This window comes from Sylvia atricapilla, chromosome 1, assembly GCF_009819655.1.
Source record: "Sylvia atricapilla isolate bSylAtr1 chromosome 1, bSylAtr1.pri, whole genome shotgun sequence".
Classification (NCBI taxonomy): Eukaryota; Metazoa; Chordata; class Aves; order Passeriformes; family Sylviidae; genus Sylvia; species Sylvia atricapilla.
In genome coordinates, this window is record NC_089140.1 from 12,554,280 (window position 1) to 12,562,855 (window position 8,576).

At 40.1% G+C, this 8,576-nt stretch overlaps 1 non-coding gene across 1 annotated transcript; it reads right to left on the bottom strand.

The window, feature by feature from the left end:
• Positions 1 to 3,967: 3,967 nt before the first annotated feature.
• Positions 3,968 to 4,039, bottom strand: TRNAG-UCC (transfer RNA glycine (anticodon UCC)). The gene has a single exon. It is a non-coding gene; the product is annotated as a tRNA-Gly (tRNA).
• Between the last annotated feature and the right edge of the window lie 4,537 nt (positions 4,040 to 8,576).

The window sequence follows — 8,576 nt, forward strand, 5'->3', positions numbered from 1 at the left end:
ACTACGCCATTGATCATTGAAGACAACATGCAGTGACCTCACACAAACACAATGTAAACTCCCAAACTCATTGATGGCATTCCTAGCACTCTGTCTGAATTTATATTGCCTCTCTGTAAACTGTTTGACATAAGCAGTGAAAGATGGAAACAAAAAAGGGCCTCCTCAATATGACGAGCATACCACCAAATGCAGCTGGATGCAAGTGAATTAACTTGTAGCTTACTTTGATGTTCAAAGGAATCTCAGTACAAGATGTGTGTTAATGGAATTTTCATAAGATTCTTGGAAGTATATTTTTCCTTCTGGATAATCCAAAAATATGCTAGAGCATAAAAGCTACCTGAATCTATTTTGAGGAGGAGAAGAAGAAAAGAAATGGAAAAAAAATACACTGTGTTATTATACATTTTTCAGAAAGAATGCTATGGCTATGTAGATCAAATCATGCACTCAGAAAGACATGTGGGTGTATATAGGTGTCCTTCTTTCCTTCCTCCCTTCCTTCCTCCCTTCCTCCCTTCCTTCCTTCTTTCCTCGCTCCCTCCCTGTTTCCTTTAGGCACCAAGAATGTAAAAGTGCAGAATCCTCAGTATTTTTACGCTTACTTTCACTAAGTGTGCAGCAAACACTACATTAATACATCTGCTTTATACTCTAAAATTATATAAATTGATTGTAAGGCAAATGCCAAAATGTGAATACACAGAATTAGAGCAGGAAGCTGCAGAAAGCAGTAGAATTATATCAGTTAGTATATTAACTGTTTAAACAATTGTGGGTCTGGGTTTTTTTTAAAGTTTTAATATTTAAAATATCAAATCTCAGATTATTGTGAATAGAAAGCTTGAGGACTTCAGTTTCTTTTCTTTTCTTTTTTTTTTTTTTTTTTTTTTTTTTTTTTTTTTTTTTTTTTTTTTTTAGGAAGAGTGCTGCAAATTTTGTAGCGAAATTAATATTTAGATATTGTGCTCCTGCAGTGAGTAAGTGGATAGGAAGCAAATGCTTCCAAGGAAAGTTTTCCCTTCTGTTTTTAAGCCATCCATGATAGCAATAGGTAAACTCTTTCCTTGTATTCAAAAGAAGGAATAAATCAAAGAGAAATAACGACAAGACAGAGAGAGATATTTACAAGGGCATACAGTGAGATGACAAGGGTGAGTGGTTTCAAACTGAGAGTAGGTGTAGATTAGATACTAGAAAAAAATTCTTTGCTGTGAGGGTGGTGAGGGACTGGAACAGGTTGCCAGGAGGAATTATGGTTGCTGCATCCCTGGAAGTTCAAGACCAAATTGGATGGCACTTGGAACAATCTGGTTCTATTCATGACAGGTTGTTGGGACCAGATGATCTTTAGGGCCCCTTCCAACCCAGGCCATTCTGTGAAACTCTGGTTCTAAGATACAATTCTGTGAATGAATTTGTATCTGAATGTGGTGTTCATCCTTCTTCTAAAATGGCATTTACCTTTCTTGGGAGCTGATTGCAAAGCTGCATTACAGCCCATTGCTAATCATCTGTGAGACCCTACTAATTGATTATTGCTAGCATAGAATGCTAGCACTGTGCCCCCTACAAGGACATCTCAAGGCTTTGCACAACTCCAATGGACGTGTCAAAACAGAGCCGAACAACAAAATGTGTCACTGCCTTCCTGTGCAGTAAAAATTTAAAAATCCAGAAGCATCTCATAGCTTACAGGTTTTCAGAAAAGTTACTGCCTTTACACCATGAGAAAATATCAAGTTTTGTATTTCCATTTACTACAGAAAACCACAGATACAAGAAACTGCAGGAAACAAAACTGGCAAGCACAGTCAGTCATATCTATGAGAACTGCTGCAAGAGCAAGTACACATAGAGTATTAACTTATAATTTGTGGGCATTATAGGACACTGAGTCCAAATCCCTCCTGCAGTTTCATATTGCTGTTGTCTCATTTTCTCACGTCACCTGGGAGCTCAGTCTAGTACCTGATGTTTATAGGAATGGCTGTTAGTGGACCTTGAGTAACCCATGTACTACAGAGGGTGTTGCCTTGCTTACTACATGCAGCCACTGGCTTTGCCCTAAAGTGGAGCCTCCCTTGAGCTACTCTGGTGGTTCAGCAGCCCTTTTTGGGGCCTATTCTGGGCTTTCAGTGAGGGGTTTCCCTCTAGATGGATCCAGGCTTATACAAGCAAGTAACTATTTTTCCCCTGTAGAAGTGTAATATGATTCAAGTAGGGCAAATAATCATTTAGACCTGTTACCTTAGCTTTAGTAGTTTAGTAACAAAAAAGTTACAATGAGACTCTGGGCAGATGAAACCCCTCTGGTTTAAATTCCAGTCTCCTGCTGGAATTGCACCCACCCACTGCTTCCAGAACCTTTTCTCTTTTAGAAGGACAGAGGATTTAATTCTCTTCCAAACATCAAGCTTTTGTAAATCTATCTGGTCTATTTTAACTACATTTTCACAGCCTGTATCTCCCACTCATTCTAGGAGCTCTAGACATTACACATTCTTAGTTAGCTGTGAAGTAGAAATGGCTAGAGCTTCTCATTGGGCTAGCTCAGCTCCTTTAGCCCTTTCCTTCTTTTGATTTCTGTAAACCTATGAGTGCATTTTCTCCTACCTGAGGAAGGAAAAAAAAAAAAAAAAAAAAAAAAAAAAAAAAAGAGAGAGAGAGAGGCTGAAACAAAAGAAGTGGACTTTCATTATAGTTGCATTTTCTTCCATTCACTGCAGCCTACCATGTAGGCTACTACGTGAGTAGGTCCTGTCTGCAATTGTCATATAAACAGCTTTTGGAAACATAATATAAATTATTTCAAAATTGCTTTGGGATAGAACATTTTTCTCTGAAAGAGCTGTCAAGATTCAGGTTTCAAGAATAACAAGATTCTGAGCCATGGGATTGACAGTGATTAATTGCATCACCAAAACTGGTTGGCAGTGTCAGAGACCTGACTGGGCACTCAGACAGTGGAGGCTTCCTGGGAGGTACTTGACTCTAGACTGTGATGTGTCATCTGAAGGCACCAGCTGCTGTCTCTGTAGTGAATCATGGCTTGTATGCACTGCTTTAGCTCTGCTGGAGTAAAACATCTTCCCTTGGCTGCTTTGCCTCAGCCCACCCTCCTGGTGCTGTTGCCACCCCTCGGGGAATCACTGACATCTTGCATGGTCCTCTGCCCTCCACTCCCACCTTGGCTGGACTGCTTGGCTTGATGCACAGAGTGGCAGAATGGCTGAGCTTGTAAGGGACCTTTGGATGCCACCTGCTTGACCCTGATGCTGAAGCAGGACGCTTAGTTTGTCCAGGAACATGTCCAGACAGCTTTTGAAAATCTCCAAGGATGGAGATTCCACACCTTCTCTCTGGGCAACCTGTACCCAGTGCTCAGTCACCCTCACAGTGAAAAACTCTTTCTTGATGTTCAGAGGGCACCTTCCATGCCTTGGTTTACATCCTATTCCCTTTTGTCCTGCCCCTGGGCACCGCTGCGCACAGCCTGGCTCCACTCTGTTTGCACCCTTCCTTTAGCTATTTCCCATAATAATAACATTCCCCCCTCTTTACCCTGTCTTCTTTCCTCACAGCAGAAATGCCACAGCCTCCAACCATCCTTACACCCTTTTCACTGTTCTCCAGCACTCCCACGCCTCTTCAGTGCTGAGGACACACCTGGGCACCCTCTCAGCAGCACAAAGCAGCTCCCTTCACCTACGGACACGTCCTCGGCCAGTTGAGGCCACGTCCAGCCCTGCTGTCATTCCGGCAGGGACATCCCTGCTGGCTCTTGTTTGAGGTGGGATCACCTCCCGGGCCCTGTCCCTTGGCGCTGCGCCTCCCCGGCTGTCCCTGTGAAATCCCCGCGGGTCCCGCTGCTCCCGGCGCTCGCCATCCCTGCGGATGGATGGAGGGATGGATGGATGGCAGCACCTCCTTCACCCCACTGGGAAAGGAGTCAAAATGATGCTGCGTTGGCCGGGAATCGAACCCGGGTCAACTGCTTGGAAGGCAGCTATGCTCACCACTATACCACCAACGCTGCTGCGACAGCACCTCCCTGCTTGCCTTCCTCCTGCTTGTCCTGCTTCCCTCCCTTCCCCATGGGATTTACTAATTGCCCTCAAGCACAGCAAAGAGCTAGGGAGGTAGTCCAGGTTTCTCCACAGCTGCCAAGGCTACTAGAAAATTAGAAGCTTGTTTGCTTGTTTGTTTTTAAACACTGAAAAAACCCTAAGGCATTATTCAGTGAAATGTTTCCAACGTCCTGATTGGTTTAAAGGAAATTCTAAGTAGGACTGAAACCTTCAGAAACTGACGGTGGATAATACCACAGTTGGAAAAAAAATTAGGCTGGTTGACAGCACACATCTGATGAAATAAGCATTCTCATTTTTTAGTAAAAGAAATAGTCTTTCAAGCATTAATATTGAAGATGAAATTTTTATCTGCTATCTGAAAAATTAGGTTGAAAAATTTATAAAAAACAACATATGTTGTCCTTCCCACCAACTACTGCTTTTGTCTTTTCAGTATCATCCAAAGAATCAGAAGATTACATGGAAAATATAGCTGAAAATAAAATAAATAGAGTCACAAATGGTTGATATTTGAAAGACGGTTACCTGAAACACGACCCTGAAATGCTGAATCTCAAACTTCAATAAATTTTTGTGACATAATATGTGGTGAAATGTTTTCTACCACAGTGGATGGAGCCAATAAACTATTTTAGGAGAACAAAATCTCAAAAAACTCATATGGTGTGAGGATATCCTATGAATAACCCAGGGCACTCTAGGGCATCCATGATTTCCCTTCTGACAATGTCCTGTTTACAAACAGATGTGGCTCTTAGCGTGTAGGAAACTCAGCCATTTTGTAGTGGAAACCATTCTGTGCCACCAGAGAGGTCCTAGGCAGAGAGACCTTCATACATCTTTCATTCTCAAATCCTCTGTCTTCAGCTTCCTGCAGTGGTAACCAGAAAAGTTGTAAGACCAAATATTGGTCAGACATCCATCAGCGCTGACCCTTTCTGCCACTTGGCATCTGAGTAATGAACAGGTCCATGGCAGCTGCCCCAGGCCTGTGTGTACTCTGACCATTTTATATATGTTGGGGTAGATGACATTTTTTGCAACCTTAAATGAAAATCTGTCTTGCACAGCTGCGCTGTAGTAAGAATATTGAGTCTTCTCTCATTTTCTTATCATATTTTACTTTAAAAGTCATCAAAACCAGCCAAGATCCTTTCGGAATGCTTTGCAAACAGCTCATGGGGACATACTGTTAATTATACCTCAGATTTAACAAAAGAGTTCTCTGCTGAATGATGCAGAGTCTATTTTGACTGCATGTGACATGCAGTGCACACATATTGCTGTGCAGACTCCCGCTTCAGCTCTGTGGTGCATGAACAGCAAACCATTGCTCTTGGGAACCACATCTTCTGTGCATTTCTTGTGGAACCTTTTGACACAGAGCCTGGACCTTCAGCCAGTAGGCTTATAGCTTAAGAAGAGGTTAAAATGAGACACACCAGACTCACTGATCATAATCATTTCTGAAAAATACATACCTTATTGTAATGATTTTCATGCTTTTCTACTAATCTGTAGGCACCATAAATATTTCCTAGTAAAGGCATGAATAGTAAATTTAAGACTCATGAGAGTTGTTTCCAACGTTACTGACAAGTATGGTTTAATAATCATCAAAAATAGTTATTCTTTATATGTTCCCTAGCAGAAAAATTCTATGTTTGTCTGAAATTCTGCAGACAAACATTTGAAAATAATTATCATACTCTTTAGGAAATTTGAATAACTTTAGTAAAGAAGTCAGCCTGGAGGAAGTATGGCTCTTCTTATAAGAATGATATTTCTCTTCCTTCAGCTTCTAATCTTAACTACATCTTCTTTGTGAACTCACCATCCTGTATTTTAAGGCATAACAGAATGAAGAAGGTGATTTTAAAACACTATGATAGAACTGGAAAGAGTGATGGGCCCCCATTGAATTGAGAAAAAGCACTGAATGAGGATTGCCAGCTTTGAGAAAGCTGGAAGATGAAGTGCATGGACAGGGCAGGACAGAGAAGTGGGACAGGCTAAGCTGCTCTCAAAAGGCAGCCACCTGCATCTCAGCTCATAAAGCTGCATGTGATTCCTAAAGTATTTAAGCACCAAAACTTGCAGATAAAGTCAGAGGGCCCCATTCCCAAAGTCAGAGTAGTCTTATCCTGCTTAAGGAATTCTAGAAACACTTCTGGACACGTGTAAGTACCTGGAAATCTGTTGAAATCTGACATCAGTGTTTCAGTCAAATGGAAAGCCTCCTAAACTCTTGTACGTTCAGGCAATAGACACACACTGCCAAATCAGGGGCTCTGCATGAAATTTGTCCTGATTATTTGTTTTGCCTCCCTCTGTCTCACACACACACATGCACACAGATTCCAGTAGCACTATGATGAACAAGCAGATCAAATTAACCCTTATTATGTCCTACCAGAACATGAAGAATGAGCAATGGTAGCATTTCCTAATCTGGTTTTAATTCTCTAGGCAACAAATCTGTTGACAGTGAGTCTACTGCACACAGCTTATAGCTGAGAGGAAGTATTTTACTGTGGCATAATTAAAAGGGTTCCAACTGCACACATAATGACACGCTCTCTGCTTTCTTATTAATGGTTTTCTTTGTTGGGGCTTAGACCAAATAAGTTGCACATGTGACTGTTTTTGCTGCAATATCATCTTCAGCTACTCAGTGCATCACCACACTAACCTCTCGATTAACCCTTGCTTCAAAAGCTGCTCTGTGCAGGTGCAGCATCATGGCTTTTTGGCAGGGGAGATGCCTTTCTCACTGCTGGTGACCTCTGTCATTGCTGAGGACCTGGACTTGCCACATATGCTTTTGGTTTACAGCTCAAGGCCTTGACTAATTGCATAATTGATGTGGTGCAGATCCACAGTCTGTAGGAATCTAGAAAATATTAAAATTAAAAATTAAGACCTAGGTCTTGCCAACACCAAATTTGCCCAGTTTTCTGATAATAAGCTTGTCTGCAGAGTATAGATTTCAATTTAGATAGTCTGGAAAAATTATATGGCTACTCCGTAGGTTTGAAAGATTCCTCAGTCCTTATCAGAGAAAAGGTTTGAAAGTAAGAACAACATATTCCAGGAGATCTCAAAACTCTATAGGAAGAGTGCTACCATAGGAAGAGAAGATGATTATTACCTTTCACAAGTTTTATCAACTTCTCAGGAAAAGAAACAGTATTAAATTTTCAAATTAAAAACATCTAAATTTTGACAAAGAAAACTTCCTAAATATATGGCAAACATTACAAACATTTCATCCTTCAGAAGCTATTTGAAAGTTGTATGTATTTAGACCTAATGTATCAAGAGAAAGAACACAATAAAATTAACTGTGAAGACTGAACACAAAGACCCAATTGAGAATAGGACTTTATTTTTTTAGCAAAAAACCTCAGAACCATAGAAAAACATCCAGATTTATTTTGTCCCTTTATTTTCTCTCTTCCATTTTTACTGTTTCTTGTAGGGGAAAAGTTTTTGATTTTGTTTTAAACTAGGTTATCCTGATTGATTTTGGCTACAGAAATAATTTATCTTTTTTATTTTTCCTTGTTATATAATTTATTTTTGCTATATAATGCTGGACATTTGAACACTGGTCTGGAGTCTAAGATTCTGTTTCACTCCATCTCCATCTTTCTGGGAGCTGAAAGGGCTGAAGAGGATGAGAATAACAGGGAATTACTAAGTTCTGCATCTGTAAGGAAATATGCACATGGAAATATATGTAACAGAGTCCTTGCATTTAGTTGTGTAGGGATTTCTCTTTTTCACATCACCTTCTGAGAAGGTTGGCATAATTAATTTTTTATGGTCAGTCCAAAAGATTATGCTTTCCAGAGCCCTGTCAAATGAGTATGATTGATGCAGTAGTGGAAAATAAATACGAGGTAAAATACTCTGGAGTATTTATGAATTAAATAAACTAACATTCTCTATCCCAGAGGATCACAGAAAAATGAGCAATTAAGCCACTTGATTCTTGCACTTTCAAGTAGAAATTGACTTCTATGGAAATGGGGAGCACTGTTTAAGGTGATTGTGGGCATTTCTCTGTGCTTGACTTTTAATGACTTTTGTCTGAGTTTTAGCAAGTGTGTTGGTGATATGACCTATCCCTGCTCAGGACTGTCAGGCTTAGTCATTTTAGAATCACAGAATCATAGAATATCTTGAGCTGGAAGAGACTCACAGGGATCATCAAACTAATTCCCCGCCCTGCACAGGACAGCTGGACAAGCTTGCTATAAAAAATACTGGTTCAAAATACAAACTCATTTTAGAGGAAAAAGTTTTTATTTTTTACAATTCTTTCTACCATTCAGGAAAGCCAATTCTACAGTTCTATCTTAATATTGGTAGGAGTGATTAAGATAATTTATAAACATAAGTGCAAAAAAATTTTTTTTCATTCATAATTAATGCCTTCTATTATCTAACTGTCAATTTCTGTGCAAGTTAATT